Below are 23,050 nucleotides of genomic sequence, written 5' to 3'. Positions count from 1 at the left end.
CTATACCACTCCTGGGCATATCCCCAGAGGATTCCCCACCATGTAATAAGGATACATGCTCTACTATGTTCATAGCAGCCCTATTTATAATTGCCACATGCTGGAAAGGACCCAGGTATCCCTCAACAGAAGAGTGGATGCAAAAAATGTGGTATATCTACACAATGGAGTACTATTCAGCCATTAGAAACAATGAATTCATGAAATTCTTAGGCAAATGGATGGAGCTAGAGAATATCATACTAAGTGAGGTAACCCAGACTCAAAAGGTGAATCATGGTATGCACTCACTAATAAGTGAATATTAACCTAGAAAACTGGAATATCCAAAACATAATCCACACATCAAATGAGGTACAAGAAGAAAGGAGGGGTGGCCCCTGGTTCTGGAAAGACTCAGTGAAACAGTATTCGGCAAAACCAGAACGGGGAAGTGGGAAGGGGTGGGTGGGAGGACAGGGGAAGAGTAGGGGGCTTATGGGACTTTCGGGGAGTGGGGGGGTCTAGAAAAGGGAAATCATTTGAAATGTAAATAAATTATATCGAATAAAAAAATTAAAAAGAAAGTATTCTGATTTAATTCTATTTGGTATGCCTTTATATATTACTTTCCATTTTCTCTCTTTAATTTTAATCTTTTTTGTATTTCTTCTTTTCTTTTCTTTTGTGTACTTAGTGTTTTGATTATTATATAGCAGGAATGTTTACTTAGCTTGTCTTTTTGGTATTTTGTAAGTTTCTTGCTTGATTATAGGCAAGTCTTTCTGTAGGATATGACATTTTTATTCTAAGGCTTTGTTAAAATATCCTGGATTTCTGACACGGGGATTCTCTACTTCTCCTATTTCTATGTGTCTAAACTTTGTTTTTTATATTGTTCAAGATTTTTCTGGATGTTTTGGGTCTGGAATTTTTTAAATTTTACATTTTATTTGAAAGATGTGTCTATTTTATCTATGCTGTCTTCTTTTTTCTTATACAAATACATTATTTATCATTTTTTGTTTATATTTAAAATGAGAATTCCCTTTCCAGTTACACTTTCACAAAGCCCCCCATCACATTGCCCCTCAACCCCCTACTCTTTACCTCTAAGAGGGTGCTCCTCCACCCACTCACCCCCTTTTGCCTCACCCATCTAGCATCCCTTTACACAGAGAATCATGCCTCCTTCCCTTCCCTTGATGTCAGAGAAGGCCATCCTCTTCTCCATATGTATCAGGAATCATGTCTTGTTTCATGTACAATCTTTGGTTGCTTGTTTAGTCCCTGGGAGGCCTGGATGGTCCAGTTACTTGATGTTGCTCTTCATATGGGGTTGCAATCCCCTTCAGCTCCTACAGTTCTTCCCCTTCTCTTCTATTGGGGTCCCTGCGTTCAGTCCAGTAGTTGCCTGTTAGTTTCTCCATTAGTAATAATCAGTTGCTGGCATAACCTCTCAGAGAACAGTCATACCAGGCTCCTTCCAGCAAGCCCTTGACATCAACAATATTGTGGGGGTTTGGTTCTACAGGTAGGATGAATTCCTAGTAGGGGTGGCCTCTAGAAGTGTTTTCCTTCCGTCTCTCTTGCATTTTTGTCTCTCTCTTTCCTTTGGACAGGAATATTTCTGGGTTTAAAGTTTTGAATTAGATGGGTGGCATCATGATTCAACTGGGGGTCATTTGATGATCTATTGGATGTTGTCTGTACAGGTTTTGTATCTCTTTCTTGGATATTACTACTAAAGCCATCCACATTGCATCCTGGGAGCCTCTCACTTTTCTGGAGTCTGGGACTGTCTTCTGGCTGCCCCCCATTTCCCCATCTCCACTGCTACTTGTTTCTGTTTTATTTTCTGTCTTCTCCCCTGTCTCTTCCATTACCTGTTCATGCCCCTCCCTTTTGCCCTCCTGCTCCTCTATCCCTCTCCAGTTGCTCTTGTTCTCTAACTCTGTTGGTGTGCTTTATAGTTCTTTAATTATGTTTAGGTATGGAATTGAATTCCGGATCTCTCCTATACTTTTAGCATGAGGGGTTGTTTTATTTTGTCAAAAGTTTTTCAGGATCCAATGAGAAGATCATGTGGGGTGTTTTTGTTTGACATTGTTTATATAATGGATTAAGTTGATGGATTTCCATGTATTGAAACATCTCTGCAACCCTGAGATGAAACACAATTGATCATGGTGACTAATCATTTTGATGTGTTCTTGGATTCATTTTGCTAGAATTCTATTGAATATTTTTACAGCAATATTCATAAGGGAAATTGTTAACTGTTCTGAAGTTCTCTTTCTTTGTTGGGTCTTTGTGTGGTTTAGCATAAATGAGGCTTTACAAAGCATAAATGAGGCTTTGTAAAATGTATTGGGAAGTGTTCCTTCTGTTTTTGTTTTGTGAAAGAGTTTGAGATTATTGGTATTAGGACATCTTTTTTTTTTAATTTTTTTTATTCGATATAATTTATTTACATTTCAAGTAATTTCCACTTTTCCATTCCCCCCCCCCACTCCCCGAAAGTCTCGTAAGCCCCCTTCTCTTCACCTGTCCTCCCACCCACCCTTTCCCACTTCCCCGTTCTGGTTTTGCCGAATACTATTTCACTGACTCTTTCCAGAACAAGGGGCCACTCCTCCATTCTTCTTGTACCTCATTTGATGTGTGGATTATGTTTTGGGTATTCCAGTTTTCTAGTTTAATAACCACTTATTAGTGATTGCATACCATGATTCACCTTTTGAGCCAGGGTTACCTCACTTAGTATGATGTTCTCTAGCTCCATCCATTTGCCTAAGAATTTCATGAATTCATTGTTTCTAATGGCTGAATAGTACTCCATTGTGTAGATATACCACATTTTTTGCATCCACTCTTCTGTTGAGGGATACCTGGGTTCTTTCCAGCATGTGGCAATTATAAATAGGGCTGCTATGAACATAGTAGAGCATGTATCCTTATTACATGGTGGGGAATCCTCTGGGGATATGCCCAGGAGTGGTATAGCAGGATCTTCTGGAAGTGAGGTGCCCAGTTTTCAGAGGAACCGCCAGACTGCTTTCCAGAGTGGTTGTACCAATTTGCAACCCCACCAGCAGTGGAGGAGTGTTCCTCTTTCTCCACACCCTCTCCAATACCTGCTGTCTCCTGAATTTTTAATCTTAGCCATTCTGACTGGTGTAAGATGAAATCTTAGCGTTGTTTTGATTTACATTTCCGTAATGACTAATGAAGTTGAGCATTTTTTAAGATGCTTCTCCGCCATCCGAAGTTCTTCAGGTGAGAATTCTTTGTTTAACTCTGTACCCCATTTTTTAATAGGGTTGTTCGGTTTTCTGGAGTCTAACTTCTTGAGTTCTTTATATATATTGGATATTAGCCCTCTATCTAATGTAGGATTGGTGAAGATCTTTTCCCAATTAGTTGGTTGCCGATTTGTCCATTTGATGGTGTCCTTTGCCTTACAGAAACTTTGGTATTAGGACATCTTTAATTTTGATAGAAATCTACCCTCAAATCTTCTGGCCCTGTGATTTTTTTTAATTTTTTTTTTAATTTTTTTGGTTGGCAAAGTTTTAATGACTGCATCTCTTTCTTTCTTTCTCTCTTTTTTTTTATTGAGTATCTTCTTCATTTACATTGCCAATGGTAAACCTTTCCCAATTTACCCCCTCCCGAAGGCCCCCTCCCAAAAAATTCCCTACACCTCCTCCCACCCCCTGCCTCCATGTATATGCCCCTCTACCGGACACAGTCCCAACTTCCCCCCAACATTTCCCCTGTTCGTTTCCCTTTGTTGCGGCCTCCATTGAGCCTTTACATGACCAAAGACAACTCCTGTCACTGATGCCTAACAAGGCCTTCCTCTGACATATTTTTGGCTAGAACCATGTGTACCCCTTTGTTGAGAGTTCAGTCCCTGGGAATCTTGGGGTGTCTGCGTGTCCGAAGTCATTGTTCTTTCCAGGGGGCTATATACTCCTTCAGTCCTCCGTACCACCCTCCATATCCTCCGTGGGGACCACAAGCTCAGTCCAATAGTTGGTTGCTAGTTTCTGCCTCTATTTATAAGGCTCTGGCAGGGCCCCTCTGGAGACAGCCATGGCATGCTCCTTTTGGTACATGCTTCTTGTCATAGTATCAGGGTTTGGTGACTGTTTATAGGATGAATCTCCACGTAGGGCAGTCACTGTGTGGCCTTTACTTCAGACTCTGCTCCACACATTACCTCCCTTATTGCTCCTGAGAGTATTATGGATACAGAAACTGTGGTATATATACACAATGGAATACTATTCAGCTATTAAAAACAATGAATTCATGAAATTTTAGGCAAATGGATGGAACTGGAAAGTGTCATCCAGAGTGAGGTAACCGAGTCACAAATGAATGCACATGGTATGCACTCACTAATAAGCAGATGCTAGTCCAAAAGCTCAAAATAAACAATTTACAATTCACCCATAACAGGAAGCTCAAGAAGAAGGAGGACTTAAGTGAGGGTGCTATGGTTCCTCTGAGAAAGGGGCTTCTAGTTTTGTTGAGTACAGGCTATGGTATTAGGACCTGATAATTTCTTTAAATTTCCTCCATCTCTGTTGCTATGTCTCCCTTTTCATCTATGACATTGTTAATTTGGATACTGTCTCTGTGTTGTCTAAATAGTTTGGCTAAGTCTTTCCACTATCCTGTTGATAAAGAAACAGCAAGTGCTTTTGCTGATTCTTTATATAGTTCTTTTTGTTTCTACTTTGTTGATTTCATCCTCGAGTTTGATTATTTCCAGCTGTGTACTCCTCTTTGGTGTATTTACTTATTTCTGTAAGCGAGCTTTCAGGTGTGCTGTTAAACTGCTAGTGTATGCTCCCTCCAGTTACTTTTTGGAGGCACTCAGAGCTATGAGCTTTCCTCTTAACACTGCTTTCACTGTGCCCCATAAGTTTGGGTATGTTGTGTCTTTCATTTTCATTGACTTCTAAAAGTCTTTCATTTGCTTCTTTATTTCTTCCCTGACCAAGTTACCATTGAGGAGATAGATGTTCACCTTGCATGTGTACATGGTCTTCCCATTTTTGTAGTTATCGAAGATCAGCCTCATTCTGTGGTGGCCTGGTAGAATACATGGGATTAACTCAAAATTCTTGGATCTGTTGATGTTTATTTTGTGTCCAAATTATATGGTAGATTTTTGAGAAGGTACCATGGTGAGAAGAAGGTTTATTATTCTGCTTTAGGGTTAAATCATCTGTAGTTATCAGTTAATTCCATTTGTTTCATAACTTCTGTTAGATTCACTGTGTCTCTCTCTTTAGTTTCTGTATCCATGATGTGACCATTGGTTAGATTGAAGTTTTAAAGTGCCCCACTATTATTGTGAGATTCACTGTGTGCTTTGAGCTTTAATAAAATTTCTATTATGAATGTGGGTGCCCTTGCATTTGTAGCACAGATGTTCAGAATTGAGAGCTTTCCTTGGCAGATTTTTCATCTGATGAGTATGAAGTGTCCTTATCTTTTTTGAAAACTTTTCCAGCCCTTTACCCTGAAGTAGTTTCTGTTTTTGTCTGTGAGGTACGCTTCCTGTATGCAGCAAAATTCTGTATCTTGTTCACATATCCAGTCTGTTAGTCTATATCTTTTTATTGGGGAATTGAGTCTATTGATATTAAGAGATGTTAGGAAATAGTGATTGTTGTTTCCTGTTATTTTTGTTGTTAGAGATGAAATTATGTTCTTTTCTTTTGGGTATCTTCTTTGGGGTTCCTTGAAAGAAGATTACTTTCTTCTGTTTCTAGGGTGTAGTTTCCCTCCTCCTCTTGGAATTTTCCATCTGTTATCCTTTGTAGGGCTGATATGTATAAAGATAGTAGCCTGTGCTGGCATTTGACTTCTCTTAGGGTTTGTATGATATCTGCTGAGGATCTTCTAGCTCTCATAGTTTCTGTTGAGAAGTCTTGTGTAATCCTGATAGGTCTGCCTTTATATGTTACCTAACCTTTTAAACTTACTGCTTTTAATATTCTTTATTTGTTTTGTGCATTTTGTGATTGTCTATTATGTAATGGGAGGAATTTGTGTTCTGGTTCAGTCTGTTTGGAGTTCTGTAGGCTTATGGGCATCTCTTTCTTTAGGTTATGGAAGTTTTCTTCTATAATTTTATTGAAGATATTTAATTGCTCCCTCTGTCGGGAATCTTTGTTCTATTCTATACCTATTATCCTTAGGTTTAGTCTTCTCATTATGTCTTGGATTCACAGGATGTTTTGAGTTAGGAACTTTTTTTCATTTTGTGGTTTCTTTGATTGTTGTGTCAATATTTTCTATGGTGTCTTCTTCATCTTAGATTCTCTGTTCTATTTTTTGTATTCTCTTAGTGACGCTTGCATCTATGAGTCCTGATCTCTTTCCTAGTTTTTCTATCTTCAGTGTTGTCTCCCTTTGTTTCCTTTGTTGTTTCTATTTCCATTTTTAATCATGGATGGTTTTGTTCAGTTCCTTAACCTATTTAGTTGAATTTTCCTGTAATTCTTTAAGGCATTTTCTTGTTTCCTCTTTAACACTTTCTACCTGTTTTCCTGTATTCTCCTGTATTTCTTTAAGGGGGTTATTTATGTCCTTACAGTCCTCTATCATTATCATGAGATTTGATTTTAAATGAGAGCCTTGATTTTCTGGCATATAGAAAGTAGATGGTTGGCATATCCAGGGCTTGCTGTGGTGGGAGATCTGGGTTCTGCTGATGACAAGTAGCCTTGGTTTCTGTTGTTTGTGTTCTTGCCCTTGGCTCTTGCCATCTAGTTATCTCTGGTGTTAGTTGGTATTCCTGTCCCTGATTGTGGCTTGTCCCTTCTGCAAGTCTGCGTATCAGCACTCCTTCGATATCAGTTCTTTCTGGAAGGAGTTCTCTCTGTGGCCCAGGGTCACCTCTGGGCACAGACAGAAACTCAAGGGATCCTATCTCACACTTCTCATAGGTTCCTGTGATCTGAGGGCTCTAGTCAGGTCCCTCAGAGCAGATTGTTAGTCTTATCTGTGCTCATAGGTTTGTCATCACTACTTGGAGACTAACTCTCTATTGGCAGTATTTTGGAATAGAGAGCTGGTGCACAGGTTCAGCTCTGGGATGGAAACCAGAAGTGAAACTAGATGTTGTTTTGGGGCAAGGAAAATATCCTGTCAATGTTGCAGCTTCAGAGCTTATGTGGGCTTCCATGAGTGTTCATCAGTGAGGAAAAGCAGAAATCACCGAATCACTTGAGGCTAGACGTTCATATGTTATTCTGACCTTCAGACCTGACTGTCCTCTTTAGCAGTGAAGTTCTACTATGTTGACTCCTTTCTTTCTCCTGTATTTTATAATCATTTAGTGGAGAGCATCTAACTTAGCCAAAACGTCAAGAAATGATAACTTACTTTTTAACAATATTTGTGACTTCACAGTGGAATTTTTCTACTTTTTCATTTTCTTTGAGATAGGGTTAATGTATATCCAGGGTTGTCTGGAAGCAAGATATAGACAGACTCAATTGGAATTTACAGATAGGCCTGCTTCTGCATGTTTAATAAGGTTGTATGTAGTAGATTCACGCACCCACCAGTGGTATAGATAATGACAGATGCTTTTCAATATTTTAAGGCATAGGAGTTTTAGGTGGGCAGATTACCAGAAAACTTTGAAACTCTCCACTGAAATACCTGCCACTATGTCCTGGATGTGGTCCACTCTACTTCTCTGCTCATCTTCAGGTCCATCCAGAAACCACAGTGTCCTGCTAGCAAGACTCCCACCTTTGATTTCTGCTTTGAAGTATCCCTATATCTCCTGGAAGTTTTGCTATTCACTTTCTTCCCAGCTATTGGTAGTCAGATATATCTTACGTCCTAAAGGCAAGTGAGGAAGGATGAATGTTCACAAAATATCAGGCCACTGATGGTCTGTAGAAATAGCAAAACCAAGAACTGACAACTAAGCTAGCACTTTACTCCCTGAAGGATTAGAATTCAGCAATCCAACAATAGTGACAAAACATCACACAATGTGCCCCAGCATAGAAACTTGCCACCAATCTTGATCCTCTTCCTAGTTTTCTTTCTTTCTTTCTTTCTTTCTTTCTTTCTTTCTTTCTTTCTTTCTTTCTTTCTTTCTTTCTTTTTTGTTTTTTTGGATTTTTTTTTTTTGAGACAGGGTTTTTCTGTTCCCTGAGACAGAGTTCCCTGGCTGTCCTGGAACTCACCCTGTAGACCAGGCTGGCCTCGAACTCAGAAATCCGCCTTTCTCTGCCTCCCAGAGTGCTGGGATTACAGGCATGTGCCACCACCACCAAGTTTTCTTAAGGAAATGAGTCTGGGATATTAGAGAAAGTAGACAAAGCCAGAAACCTAATAAGCTTGAATATGTCTGAGACCCTGGTACCCTGGTACCCAGGCACCCACTAGAGATTGTAGGCATCTCCTAACTCACTACAACATTCCTGAATTGGATATTTGCCATATTTTCAACATAAGGACATAAGACATGTGATCACATACCACAAAACATTGTTTTCCATGCAAATGAGGTACCTAGTGGCTCTGAGGGTTTACACAATATGATTCCCTTTCTAGCGATTCCATCTTGCAAAAGGTATTTAATCTCTGACCCACACAGAGAACGTTGCATCCATCTATTTTCCAGGGTAAACCAAAAATGAACAGTTTGTTCAAAAGCCAAATCTTGCCACAGATAGAGTGAATTCACAAAGTGAGCTCTTTCATAATAGTATATCACATGAATCTGGTGACTTCATGAAAAATAAACTATTTTACATAGTTTGGCATACTGGAAGATAAGAAGAGTGGATAATTTGTGAAGAAATATATTTTATTCTACGATGGAATTATGTTATATTTCCACATCTGGAAGTCAGAGAAAGCAAATTCTCTTGGATATATAATTAACAAGTTTTGCTCTTCAGTATATCATTTGAAATGAAGAATTTGTTGAAGGACTGTGTGTTCTAAGCAAACACAAGCTTTCAGAATATAAAAGCCATTGCTCTAAATTATAGGTATAATAGTTATGAGTTCCCAATATGAATGCTGTGATACTTCTATGCAGGATGAATATACAAAACTACCAACTTGTTTTGGCAATGTTATTTGCCATCAATGAAATCAACTTGAACCCTCATGTTTTACCAAACACGTCTCTGGGACTTGAGATATATAATCTCCCAGATGCTGAAAGGAACATTCTGAAGAGTGTATTCTATTGGCTCACAGGTTTGAGCATATTTATCCCTAATTACAATTGTAGAAAAAAGTGGAAATCTGCTGCTACACTTACTGGAATATCATGGAAATCATCTGGAATCATTGGGACATTGTTGGGTCTTTACAAATTTCCTCAGGTGAGTGCACATGATGTGAGTGGTGGGAAGCCAGCTTTCTTTTCTCAGAATTAGCTGTTTGCAAAATGAAAAGGAGAGATTTTGATTAATTGGGATTAAAGAGCAAATACAAAGACAAGTACGGACACAGTCTGTTATTTTTTTACTTTGATGTAGAGTAAGAAGGGTGAACAGTACACAAGGCAATTTAACACTTTAATAGTTTTCAATAATTTTTCTGGAAACACTCAGGAGATGAGATGTGACATTAAGAACTATTGAGCACAGTATCAACTTTATAACTTAAATTGGGTTTTTAAGACTAAGACTATTTAAATGGCATTTATTGTTCTACATTTTAAAATACTGATTTCCTTTCAGCTTACTGTTGGGCCTTTTGATCATGCAAAGGTTGACACAAATCAGTTTACATCTCTGTACCAGGGAGCCCCCAAAGACACAGCTCTGTTCTGTGGTATTGCCTCTTTGATGCTTCATTTCAGCTGGACCTGGGTGGGACTGCTCATCACAGATGACCACAAAGGTTCTCAGTTTGCATCAGATTTTAGAATGGAGATGGAAAAGAACAAAGCCTGCATAGCTATTATGGAAACAGTATCATATGTGGGAGAATCAATATATCATTCGCTAACCTATGATCAGATGCGTTCTCTAGAGTCATCAGCAGATGTGATTGTAATTTATGGACCCATTAATTTACTATTAACTGTAATAGTAAATATCCATAGAAAGTACACAATGAATAAAATCTGGGTTATGAGTAAAAAATGGATTAGCCCAAGTATTCGTCCATATACAGTGTTACATTTATCGCATGGGGCTCTCACTTTTTCACCCCATCATGGGGAGATTGTTGGTTTCACAAAATTTATGCAGGAAGCCAATCCTGTTAAGTACCCAGAAGATACTTTTCTTCTTATCTTGTGGATGATTTTTTTCAATTGCTCAACATTGCCTTCTTCACCTAAAATCATTGAAAACTGTCTGCCCAATGCCTCTTTGGGATTGTTGCCAAGGAGTCTTTTCGACATGGTCATGACTGAAGAGAGTTACAATGTGTACAATGCTGTGTATGCAGTGGCCCACAGTCTCCATGAGAAGAATCTCGATCAAATACAAGTTCAACCACAGGCAAATAGTGATAGGACTCTGTTATCCCCCTGGCAGGTAATGTGCCTTTCTTTGTATTTTAAATTCACCAACATGACACAGATGCTTTAAAAGCTCTCAAACTAGTAATGTTATATTATTTTTCCATTCAATAACCTATAAGACATAGTGCATATTTCAGTGCTTAGATATCAATATAGTTCAATATCTATGTATATAATGAATGGCCTGTAGAAGATTCTGTTCAGCAGAATAATTCTTCTTTTTGTAGAAATAGCCGAGATAGCTGGGCTTGGTGGCACATGCCTGTAATCCCAGCACTTGGGAGACAGAAATAGGCAGATTTCTGATTTGGAGGCCAGCCTGGTGTACAGAGTGAGTTCCAGGACAGCTAGGACTACACAGAGAAACCCTGTCTTGAAAAAAAACCAAAAACCCCCAAGCAAACAAAAAAAGAAACAGCAGAGATATTTGTCTTGATAATTTCTCAGTAGAAAAACCAAGATTTTCATTAATGTGCCGATCCCTGAAGAATCTTCATGTCTTAGAGTTGGGAATACCCAGGGGATGCTCCACCATCTCAGAGAAGTTGATGGGGGTTGGGTGGTGAGATGGATTAGTCTAAAAAGAGGAACTGCAATCAGGATGGAACTGAATAATTACATTGAAAAGCATACGAAACCTATAAAAAAGGAAATGTAGATCCAAATTCTAGAGTAGATTTAGAAAGTAGAATGGGAATTGCCAAGAAAAGGTGATTAGAGGGTAAAGGCAATGAAAATGTTGTTTAGAGGATACCCCACTATAGATAAATAAGAATAAATTGTTGTTTCACAGCGTGACATACAGTTAGTTGTGATGGGTAGTCATAGTTGTCAATGTGACTGCATCTGCAATCCAAATCCAAGTGCTAAGGTGCTGGGTCTCCTGGAGTTTCCCTGGTTAAACTGTCTTGAGAGGCATGTGTCAGGCGACTTTGGGGCATTAGGCCAGCGGATCTAGGGAAATTTTGCGTGGCTTTGTATTCATAGGAACAATAAGCACTCTTTAAGTCAGTGAAGCATACAGGACAAATGTATACCTCTGGGTTTCATAGAAGTCAACATACATGTAAATCAAGGCTCCCAATTCATGTTAGGCTATGCTTTCTAGTTTGAAAACTGCCATTGTATTCTATGTTGCTAAGTTTATAAAACATTTGATTGTTTGAAATGCATGTTCTAATTCTTGCAAATAAACCAGAACAAAAAGAAAAAAGAAAAAAGAAAAAATCCAGGTTTTCAAGTTCATTTTCCACAAAATATATACAAAATTCCTGTATGCCATTAGAATAAGTATGTGCTCTAAACCAGCCCACTCCTGATTATCCACCAAACTCAAGTAACCTCATCTTAAGCATTGAGGCTCTGAAAATGTCAGGAAATATAAGGATATACCTAGTTTTTCAGAGAAGTTGAGATCCATTCACTCCATAGTACTTGAACATTTGGTAGTACTTGGAAGAGTAATAAGATCGTTTCTTTAAACCATGGCAAAGTAATAGGCTCTTTTGTAGCATTTGATAGATTCTTGGAATTATATTTTATTCTATTATATAATAGTGATAGAAATGAAGTAGTTTCAATCTTTTGAAAAGGGATAAAAAGTTGTGACTTGTTTGCTGTATTATCTTTGATCATTTGGCTCTTCTTGGCCTGGCATATTCTATGCAAACTGATATTTAAGAAAAAAATTATATTTATTTTCTCCTAAGCTTTCTTTCGTTGTTTTCTATCCCATAGATAATTAATTAAAACAGTGTTAACATCATACATTATTGTCAGGAAATAACTCCTTATTCATAATTAAATTATAAATCCATAACTTGAACTTCATCATAAGATTTCTCATATCTTTTAGCTTCACCCTTTTCTGAAGACTATTCAATTCAAAAACTCTGTTGGTGACCCTGTGGTTCTGGACTGGAAAAGGAAGGCTGATCCAGAGTATGATATTAACAACGTTTGGAACTTTCCATCAGGTCTTTCACTATTGGTGAAAGTGAGTACATTTGTTCCTAGTGCTTCCAAGGGGGAACAGCTGATGATATCTGAATACATGATTAACTGGCCCATAGGATTTACAGAGGTGTGTTTCTAAGTAAATCTTATATGCTTCTTGATGTAGTAAATCTTGGTTGTTAATACTTACCCCATCAATACACTCATAACTATTATTATTAAGAGTTTTACTGATCGCTCATTCTTGTGGAAGTGTTTTAAACATTTTAAAATTATCTAATCATTTTGACCTTTAAAGAAAGGTTATCAATTACTACTTTCTGACATCATTGTAACAAAAGAGATATCAGGCTGTTTACATTAACTTCTAGAGTCCAAGGTAAATTTTTTTCAAAATAACATAAATTGAACTTCCCTGAGAAGAGGAATCTTAGTATCGATAGTATTTCTGAACTTCTTTCATCAAGGAAAACCTGTCGAGTATTATCATAAAACATGGTAGTATGAGGGACCATTAATATGGGAGATATTTCCCTAATTTATTAAAAAATGGGATTAGAAAAAAATTAGTGAAAAAACACCCTTACCAATAATAACCACAAATAATGTAAACTATTTTGGTGTAACTCTAACCAAGGAAATCAAAGACATGTATGAAAACAAATTCAAGTCCTTGGAGAAATAAATTGAAGAAGATGTCAGAAGATGGAAACCTCTTTCATCCTCATGGATGAATTTGATTAACCTAGTGAACATTGGAAATTTAAAGTGTTACCTAAATTTTACAAATTTCATAAAGGAATTTACAGATACAGTGTAATTCCTATGAAAATTTTCACACAATTATTTACAGACCTTCAAAGAGCAATTCTCAACTTCATATGGAAAAACAAAAACCAAGGATAGCTAAATGAACCTGAACAATAAAAGAACTTCTGGAGAAATCACCATCCTTGCCCTCAAAATGTAATACTGAGCAATGGTATAAAACCTTTATGGTTTCCTATAAAATGAAAGTAGTTGATCGGTGGAATGAAATCAGTTCCCTGTACTACATTTACGGAGACTTGATTTTTACAGAAGCCAAACCTTACAATGGATAAAAGAAAGCATTTTCAACAAATGATGTCTCTCCTACTGAATATATACTTGTAGAAGAATGCAAATAGAACAATATTTATCACTCTGAAGACACCCAAGACCAAGTGCATCAAAAACCTCAACATAATACCAAGATACACAGAGTCTAATAGAAGAGAAAGTGGGAAATAGCTTTGAACCCATTGGCAGAGAAGACAATTTCCTGGACGGATCATGAAACCATTGATAACTGAACCTGAAACACTTCCATATGGCAAAAGACATTATCAATAGGACAAAAATGGCAGCTGATAGACTGTGAAAAGATCTTCATTAACATTACATTCAGTAGAAGCCTAATATTCTAAATAATAATAATTCAAGAAATTAGATTCCTTAATTTGAAAAGCTAATAACAAAATTTTTAAAATGTGGTAAAGAACTAAATAGAGAATTCCCAAAGGGTAGCCTTGAATGTCTTAGAAGCAGTTAAAGAAATGTTCAACAAACATAGTCATCAGGGAAATGGAAGTGAAAATGACCCTGAGAAATCATCTTACACCAATCAAAATGGCTAAGATAAAAAGAAAAGCTCAAGAGATAGCATATGGTAGTAAGGATATAGAGAAAGGGCAGCACTCCTCTGTTTCTGGTGGGATTGCAAACTTGTACAATCACACAGGAAATCAATCTGGCACTTTCTCAGAAAACTGGAAATAGTACTACGTGAAGACGTATACATACTGCTCCTGGGCATATAACCAAAACTGCTCTACCATATCAGAAAGACACTTGCTCTACTATCTTTATAGCATCCTTATCCATAATAGCCAGAAACTGGAAACAACCCAGATAGACCTCAATGGAGATATAGATTCAGAAAATGTGGTTCATTCACATAGTGGTCTACTATTCAACTATTAAAACACTCGGCCATTATAAATTTTAAAAAATAATGGATGGAACGAGAAAATATCCTCTCCAATGAGGTAACCCAGACCCAAAAGGCATGCATAGTATTTGCAAATTCTTGAGAGGACATTAGTCATAAAGTACATATTAGCCCTGATTCAATCCACAGACCCAATGAAGCTAAACAAAGCAGGATACTGAAGCGAGGATACGTGAATCTCTCTTAGAAGTGGTTTGAAACGGTCATAATGGGTAGAGTGAGTGAGGACCTGGGTGTGAGAGGGAAGGTGGTAGGGAATGGTGGTCTCAGTATGAGGTGTTGGGAGAGTTAGAAAAATGAAAGGCAATCCGTAGCTGCCAGCAGTGGAGGGTTTGGGGGAGTCACAAGGAAGTGTCAGAGACATGGCTTTAGGAAGGGTACCAGTAGAAAATTCAGGTGACCATAGCTGAGAAAAATAGCCGTGGAGATGTGTAACATGAAGAGGACAAACAACTCCTATAGCCATGCTGCTCCTGCCTTGGGGGGATAAGGACAACAACACAGACACAAAAATTTTGACCCAAAATTTGTCCTATTTAAAAGAAATGCAAGGATGGAAGAGAGATTGATAGAATGGCCAACCAATAATTGGCCCAATTTGAGATCCATCCTGGGGCAATACTCAGTCCCTGAAACAGTTAATGATATTTTTTTATGCTTGCAGAAAAAGACCTAGCACAAGTGTCCTCCAAGATGCTTCACCCAACAGTAGACTGACACAGAGTAAGAGATCCACAGCCTAACACTGGACAGAGCTAAGGGTCTCTTATGGAAGGATTGAGGCCCAGAATAGTTTAGGAACTGCACAGGAAGACCAAGAGTCTAGTAACCTCAAACCTTGGGGGCTATGACAAAATAATCCATCAATCAAAGGCCATACATGAGATAGACATAGTCTCACCACCCTCAAAATATGTAGTAGATGTGCAGCTCAAACTCCATGTTTGTTCCAAAATGCTGACATGGGGGCTGTCCTTAAGCTATCTGTGGGACTCACTCCACAACTTAGCTACCTTCCTTGGCCAGAGTGGGAGAGTATAAAGCTAATCCTGTAGAGACATGATGTGGCAGAGTGGCAGTAATTCCAGGGGGCCCACACCCTGTCAGCAGAGCAGGGCAGGGGGAGGAGTGTTAGGGTGTGGACCAGGAGAGGAAGCATCCTGTATGTAAACTGAATACAACAATTAATGAAAAAAATTACCTCACAATGACACATAAAATGGAGTGGTGTCAGGTGGTCCTTAGTTGTTTAAGAATCATGGGTGAATAACCCACGATTAGCAGGATAGTAAACAGAAATACTGCGCGTTCTCCATTTCTAGTAATTTTCCAGTTTCCTGCTTTAACTCTTGTCCTTATTTCCATTGATGAGAAACATGTCTGTCCTCAGTTTGCTTTTGGTATGCTGTTTGATCACAATAGAAACCACAACTAAGACAACTAGAAAGGCAGTCACAGTCAGTTTTCAGGGGGCCTTTGCTTTTAAGCCTTTGGCAGACACACAACGAACTGAGAGGATGTCCTTTAATTTTTAAGTCTCATCTTGGAAAAATGGCAACAAAACCAATGCGAGGAAAGTAGGATTCTCTTCAGAACATCACAGTTGGAGAGTGAAGTTCATCATGGCAGGGAATCAGGACAGCAGTGATTTGAGGAAACTGGGCAGATTCTGTCCACATTCAGGAGGAGGCAAGCGATGGCTGTTGCTGGCCAAACTTCATTTCCACTTTTCATTCAATAGCCAAGTGGTGTAAAACAGCAAGTTTGTACGTTTTTAAATATAATTTTTTAAAAAGATTTATGTATTTATTTATTTATTTATTTATTTATTTATTTATCATATGTAAGTACACTGTAGCTGTTCTCAGACACACCAGATCACATTACAGATGGTTGTAAGCAACCATGTGGTTGCTGGGATTTGATCTCAGGACCTCCTGAAGGGCTGTTGGTGCTCTTAACCACTGAGCCATCTCTCCAGCCCTAAATATAAATTTTAATTAATATACCTTCTATTATTAAATATATACTTGGGCATTGATTAAGAGCTAAGCATTTTGTATCTTGTATTAAATATTTTTCAGATTCCTCGGTCTGTCTGCAGTGAGAGCTGAACCCCTGGATTCAGGAAAGTTGTCCTGGAGGGAAGGCCTACCTGTTGCTTTGACTGCAGTCCTTGCCCAGACAATGAGATTTCCAATGAGACAGGTGAAGGACAAGTCGATCAGAGGGTTTTACATCTTCTCTACGGCGCACTGACAAAACTAAGTAATGGAAAAAAATTAGACAAGAGAACTACGTGGCAATTACATTACTTCAGATTAGTAACTAAATCTTTAAGTCTATGCTCTTTCTTTAAATTTTTTGTTGTTTGTTTTATTTGTTTACATTTCAAATATTATCTCCCTTCCTGTTTTGCCCTCAGCAATCCCCCAATCTTATCCCTCCTGCTTCTATGATGATGCCACCCCCACCCACACAACACCTTCCTACTTCAGAGCCCTAGCATTCTCCACCACTGGGTCATCCACCCTCCACAGGACTAAAGGGCTCCCTTCCCACTGATGCCAGATAAGATAATCTTCTGGTGCATATGCAGCCGTACCCATGGTTCTCTCCATGTGTTCTGGTTGGTTGATACTGTTCTTCCTATGGAGTTGCAACCCCTTCAGCTCCTGCAGGCCTTCGTCTAACTCCTCCATTGGGATTCTTGTGCTCAGTCCAATGATTGGCTGTGAGCATCCCCATCTGTATTTCTCAGACTCTGTCAGTAGACATCTGTATCTGGCTCCTCTGAGCAAGCACTTTTATTATTATTAGTTATATTCTTTATTTGCATTTCAAATGTCGTCCTCATTCCTGATTTCCCACCGAAAATCCCCTAACTCATCCCCCCTCCCCCTGCTCACCATTCCACGGACTCTCACTTCCCTGTCTTGGGGTTCCCCTATACTGGGGCATCTAACTTTCTTAGGACCAAGGGCCTCTCCTCCCTTTGATGTCCAACAAGGCCATCCTCTGCTTCATATGTATCTGGAGCCATGGGTCCATCCCTGTGTACTCTATGGATGATGGTTTAGTCCCTGGGAGCTCTGGGGGAGCTGGGTGGTTCATATTGTTGTTCTTCCTATGGCGCTGCAACCCCTTCAGCTCCTTGGGTCTCTTCTCTAGTTCGTCCATTGTGCTCAGTTCAATGGTTGGCTGAGAGCATCCACCTCTATATTTGTCAATCGCTGGCAGAGCCTCCCAGGTGACAGCTATATCAGGCTCCTATCAGCAAGCACTTGTTGGCATCCACAATAGTGTCCAGGTTTTGTAACTGTATATGAGATGTATCCGTAGGTGGGGCAGTCTCTGGTTTATCTCTCCCTCAGTCTCTGATCTACACTTTGTCTCTGTATCTCCTCCTTTGGGTATTTAGTTCCCCCTACTAAGAAGGACTAGAGTATCCATACTTTGTTCCTACTTCTTCTTGAGCTTCATATAGTCTGTGAATTGTATCCTGACACTCTTTTCTTCTCATCCTCTGCTCTGTCAACCAATTTTCTCCCTCTAGCTCCCATTATTATTTTCTTCCATCTTCTAAGTAGGACTGAAGGATCCACAATTTGGTCTTCTTTCAGCTTGATCTTCATAGTTTGTCCATTGTATGGTGGGTATTACAAGCCTTTTGCCTAATAGCCACATCACTATGAGAGAGTAGTACATATGTTTCATGTTCTATTGCTGCTGGACATCCTCAGTATCAGGATGGTATTTTCTACTTCCATCCATTTGAATGCAAAACTCAAAGTTGCCATTTCTAATAGCTAAATAGCACTCCATTGTGTATTTGTATGATAAGTATCATATCCATTCTTTCATTGATGGGCATCTGGGTTGTTTCAAGTTCTGGCTATTATAAAAAAAAGGCTGATATGATCATATTGGAGCATCTTTTGGATATATGCCCAGGAGTGGTGTAACTGGATCCTCAGGTAGAACTATTTACAATTTTCTGAGAAACTATCAGACTGATTTCAAGAGTGGTTGTACCAGCTTCCATTCCCACCAGCAATAGAAGAGTTTGCCTCTTTCTCCACATCCTTACCAGCATTTGCTGTCACCTGAGAGTTTGATTTTAGTTATTCTAAAGGGTTTGTGGTGGAATCTGAAGGTCATTTTGATTTACATTTCTCTGATGACTAAGAATGTTGAACAATTCACTAGGAGCTTCTAAGCCACTTGAGATTCCTTTTTTGGAAAGTCTTTTATTAGCTCTGTATTCCATTTTTAATAGCATTACCTGGTTCTCTGGAGTCTTTATGCTAACGTCTTTGATCCACTTCACTTGAAGTTTTGTTCAGGGTGATAGATATACATCTATTTTCATTCCTCTAGATCAGACATCCCATTAGCTCACCACTATTATTTAGATGCTTTCTTTTTTCCCCGTTGTATGATTTTGGGTTTTTGTCAGAAATTTAAGTGTCTGTAGACATGTGGCTTTGAGGATTGATTCCATTGATCAATCTGTTTGTTCCTAGACTAGTATCATGCAGATTTTATTACTATTACTTAAGGTCAAGGATGGGGTTATAATAGAACCTCCAAAAGTTCTATTACATTTCAGGATTCCCTTAGTGATGCTGGGATTTTGTTTTTCCATATAAAGTTAAGATTACTATTTCAAGGTCTGTAAAGAATTGTAATTTTGATGGGAATCGGATTGAATACGTAGATTACTTTTGGTTTGGTAATCATTTACATTATGTTAATTTTGATTTCAAGGGCATGAGAGATTTTTCAATATTCTGATATCTTTCTCAATGTTTTCTTCAGTGATTTCAAGATAATTTCTTATAGGTTTTCAGTTGCATGGCTAGAATTACATGAAGATATTTATATTATTTATAAATATTGTAAAGTAATCTGTTTCCCTAATTTCTTTCTCAGCTCATTTATCATTTGTGTAAAGAAGGAATATGGCTTTTTTAATGTTAATTTTGTATTCAACCACTTTTTTCTGATTTTTAATATTTCTTTAATTGTTATTTCTGTTTTCTTTTTTATTAATTTTTAAATTTTATTCGATATATTTTTTATTTACATTTCAAATGATTTCCCCTTTTCTGGTCCCTTACTCCCCGAGTTTTCATCAGTTGTACGTGTTCTCTGGTAGAAAATTTTGTAATTATTTATGTTTATTATCATATCATCTGTCAAAAGCAATACTTTGACTTCTTTCTTTCCAATTTGTAGCCACTTGATCTATTTTAGTTCTCTGACTGTTCCAGCTACAACTTCAACCTCTGTATTGAATAGATTAGTGAGAGTGGGCAACGTTGTCTTGTCCCTGATCTTAGTGGAATTAGCTAAGTTTCTGTCCATTTAATTTGATATTAGCTACTGGCTTTGTGTGTGTTGTTTGTGTAAAATTTAGATCTTTGACATATATCCCTGATTTTTCAAATACTTTATAAATGAATTGATGTCACATTTTCTTTCTTTTAATTAATTTTTTACACTCCATATTTTATTCACTCCCATCTACTCACCAACTATTCAACATCTCATACTTCCTTCACACCCTCTGTCTCCACATGGAGGTCCAGACCCCCACCCTGCCTGACCTCTAAACTCCCTGAGGTCTCCAGTCTCTTGATGGTTAGGTGCATCATCTCATAACACTGACCCATCAGTCCTCTACTGTATGAGTGCTGGGAGCTGGTATATGCTGCCTGTTTGGTTGTCCAGTGATCGAAGGATCATATAAGTCCAGATTAATTGAGACTGCTGTTCCTCCTACAGGATCGCTCTTCTCCTCAGCTTCTTTCAACCTTCACTAGTTCAACAACAAGGGTCAGCTGCTTCTGTCTATTGGTTGGGTACAAATATCTGCATCTGACTCTTTCTGATGCTTTTAGGGATTTCCAGTGCTCTGTCAAGCTAGGAGGTTCCTTTTTGTGAATGAATTGGTATCACATTTTCATAATGTTTCTTTTAGCATTTTATGAGATGATCAATATGTTTTTTTTCTTCAGTTTTTTTATATGGTGAATCAGGCAGAAGGCTTTTCATGTATTGAACCATCTTTGGATCTCAGGGATGAATCCTACTGAGTTATGGTTTATGACATTTTTGATGTGTTCTTGGAATTGGTTTGTTAGTTTTGATTTTTATAGATTTTTTTTTTAGTATTTCTGCATCAATATGCATAAGTGAAATAGGTCCGAAATTATATTTGTTTATTGAGTCTGTGAAATTTTTGTATCAGTCTGACCGTGGACTCATAAAATGAATTTGGCAGTGCTCCTGCTTCTATTTGGTGGAGTAATCCGTGAAGCATTGGTTTTAGCTCTCCTTTAAAAGTCTGGGAGAATTCTGAAATACAACCACCTGGCCCTCGGTATTTGTTTTTATTTGATATATTTTTAATTACATTTCAAATGATTTCCCCTTTTCTGTTCCCCCACTACCCAAAAGTCCCATAAGCTCTCTTCCCTCCCCCTGTTCTCACATACACCCCTTCCCACTTCCCTGTTCTGGTTTTGCCCTATACTGCTACAATGAGTCTTTCCAGAACTAGGGGCCACTTCTACATTCTTCTTGCACATCATTTGATGTGTGGATTATGTTTGGGTATTCCAATTTTCTAGGGTATTTTTAATCAAGAGACATTTCATGACTGCTTCTCTTTTTCTTTTAGGGTTTTAGAGATATTTATATAGGATACCTGATCTTGCTTTAACTTTAGTAAGTGTGGAATTCGTTTAGAAATTCAGCCAGTTCATTAAGCTTTTCCAGTTTTGTGGAGTATAAGCTTTGAAGTAAGCAAACACTTTTTTTTCTTGTCTGTTTTTTTGCCTCCCTTTTCATTTCTGATTTTATTTATTTATATATATTTATTTATGTTTGATCAGGTATTTTCTTTACTTACATTTCAAATGTTATCCCCTTTCCTCATTTCCCCTCTGAAAACGCCCTATTCCATCACCCCTCCCACAGCTCACCAACCTACCTACTCATGCTTCCTTGTCCTGGCATTCCCCTATACTGAGGCATCGAATCTTCTCAGGACCAAGGGACTCTCCTCCCTTTGATGTCCAACAAGGCCATCCTCTGCTACATATGAAGCGGGAACCATGGGTTCCTCCATGTGTACTCTTTTGTTGGTGGTTTAGTCCCTGGGAGCTCTGGGGGTGTTCTGGTTGGTTCATATTGTTGTTGCTTCTATGGGACTACAAGTTCCTTCAGCTCCTTGGGTCCTTTTTCTAGGTCCTCCATTGGGGAACTTATGATCAGTTCAGTGGTTTTCTGAGATCATCCACCTCTGCACTTGTCTGCTACTGGCAGAGCCTCTCAAGAGACAGCTATTTCAGGCTACTGTCAGCAAGTGCTTGTTGGCATCCACAATAGTGATTGGTTTTGGTGACTATATATGGGATTGATCTCTCTGTGGGGCATCTCTCTCTGGATGGTCTTTCATTCAGGCTCTGCTCACACTTGGTCTCTTTATCTCCTCCCATGGGCATTTTGTGCCCCCTTCTAAGAAGGACCAAAGTATTCATACTTTGGTGTTCCTTCTTCTTGAGCTTTGTTTGGTCTGAGAATTGTATCTTAGGTATTCTGAGCTTCTAGACTAATATCACTTATCAGTGAGCACATACCATGTGTGTTCTTTTGTGATTGGGTTATCTCACTTGGGATGATATCTTCTGCTTCCATTCATTTCCCTAAGAATTTCAAAATTAATAAATTCATTGTTTTTAATAGCTGAATAGTGTATTCTATTGTGTAAATGTACCACATTTTCTGTATCCATCCCAGTGTTGAGGAACATGTAGGTTCTTCCCAGCTTCTGGCTGCTATGAACATAGTGTAGCATGTGTCCTTATTACATGTTGGAGAATTATCTGGGTATATGCCCAGCAGTGATAGAGCTGGGTCATCAACTAATACTATGTCCAAATTTCTGAGGAAACACCAAACTGACTTTAGAGTGGTTGTACCAGCTTGCAGTCCCACCAGCAGTGGAGGGGAGGGGTGTTCCTCTTTCTCCACATCCTTGCCAGCACCTGCTGTCACTTGAGTTTTTGATCTTAGCCATTCTGACTGGGGTGAGGAGGAAATTCAGGGTTGTTTTGATTTGCATTTCCCTGATGACTAAGGATGTTGAACATTTCTTTAGGTGTTTCTCAGTAAGAGAAAGAAATTACAAAAATAACATCCTTCACAGTAATCACCAACAATATAAAGTATCTTGGTGTGACTCTAATGAAACAAGTCAAAGATCTGTATGACAAGCTCTTCAAGTCACTGAAGAAAGAAGTTGAAGAAGACCTCAGAAAATGGAAAGATCTCCCATGCTTGTGGATTGGCAGGATTAATATAGTAAAAATGACCATCTTGCCAAAAGCAATATACAGATTAAATGCCATCCACATCCAAATTCCAACTCAATTTTTCAGAGTTAGAAAGAGCAATTCTCAAATTCATCTGGCATAACAAAAAACCCAGGATAGTAAAAACGATTCTCAAAAATAAAAGAACTTCTGTGG

General features: G+C 38.4%; 1 protein-coding gene and 1 pseudogene across 1 annotated transcript in view; both read left to right on the top strand.

The window, feature by feature from the left end:
• The window catches only part of LOC127670988 (phospholipid phosphatase 2-like), a 238,448-nt gene that overhangs the window by 100,622 nt on the left and 114,776 nt on the right, over positions 1-23,050 (top strand). The gene's annotated exons all lie outside the window — the stretch shown is intronic.
• Positions 1-23,050, top strand: part of LOC127670978 (vomeronasal type-2 receptor 116-like) — a 42,946-nt pseudogene that overhangs the window by 12,561 nt on the left and 7,335 nt on the right.

Source organism: Apodemus sylvaticus, chromosome 20 (assembly GCF_947179515.1).
Source record: "Apodemus sylvaticus chromosome 20, mApoSyl1.1, whole genome shotgun sequence".
Classification (NCBI taxonomy): domain Eukaryota; kingdom Metazoa; phylum Chordata; class Mammalia; order Rodentia; family Muridae; genus Apodemus; species Apodemus sylvaticus.
Note: the sequence above shows the minus strand (reverse complement) of the source record. Positions and strands in the feature narration are given on the sequence as shown.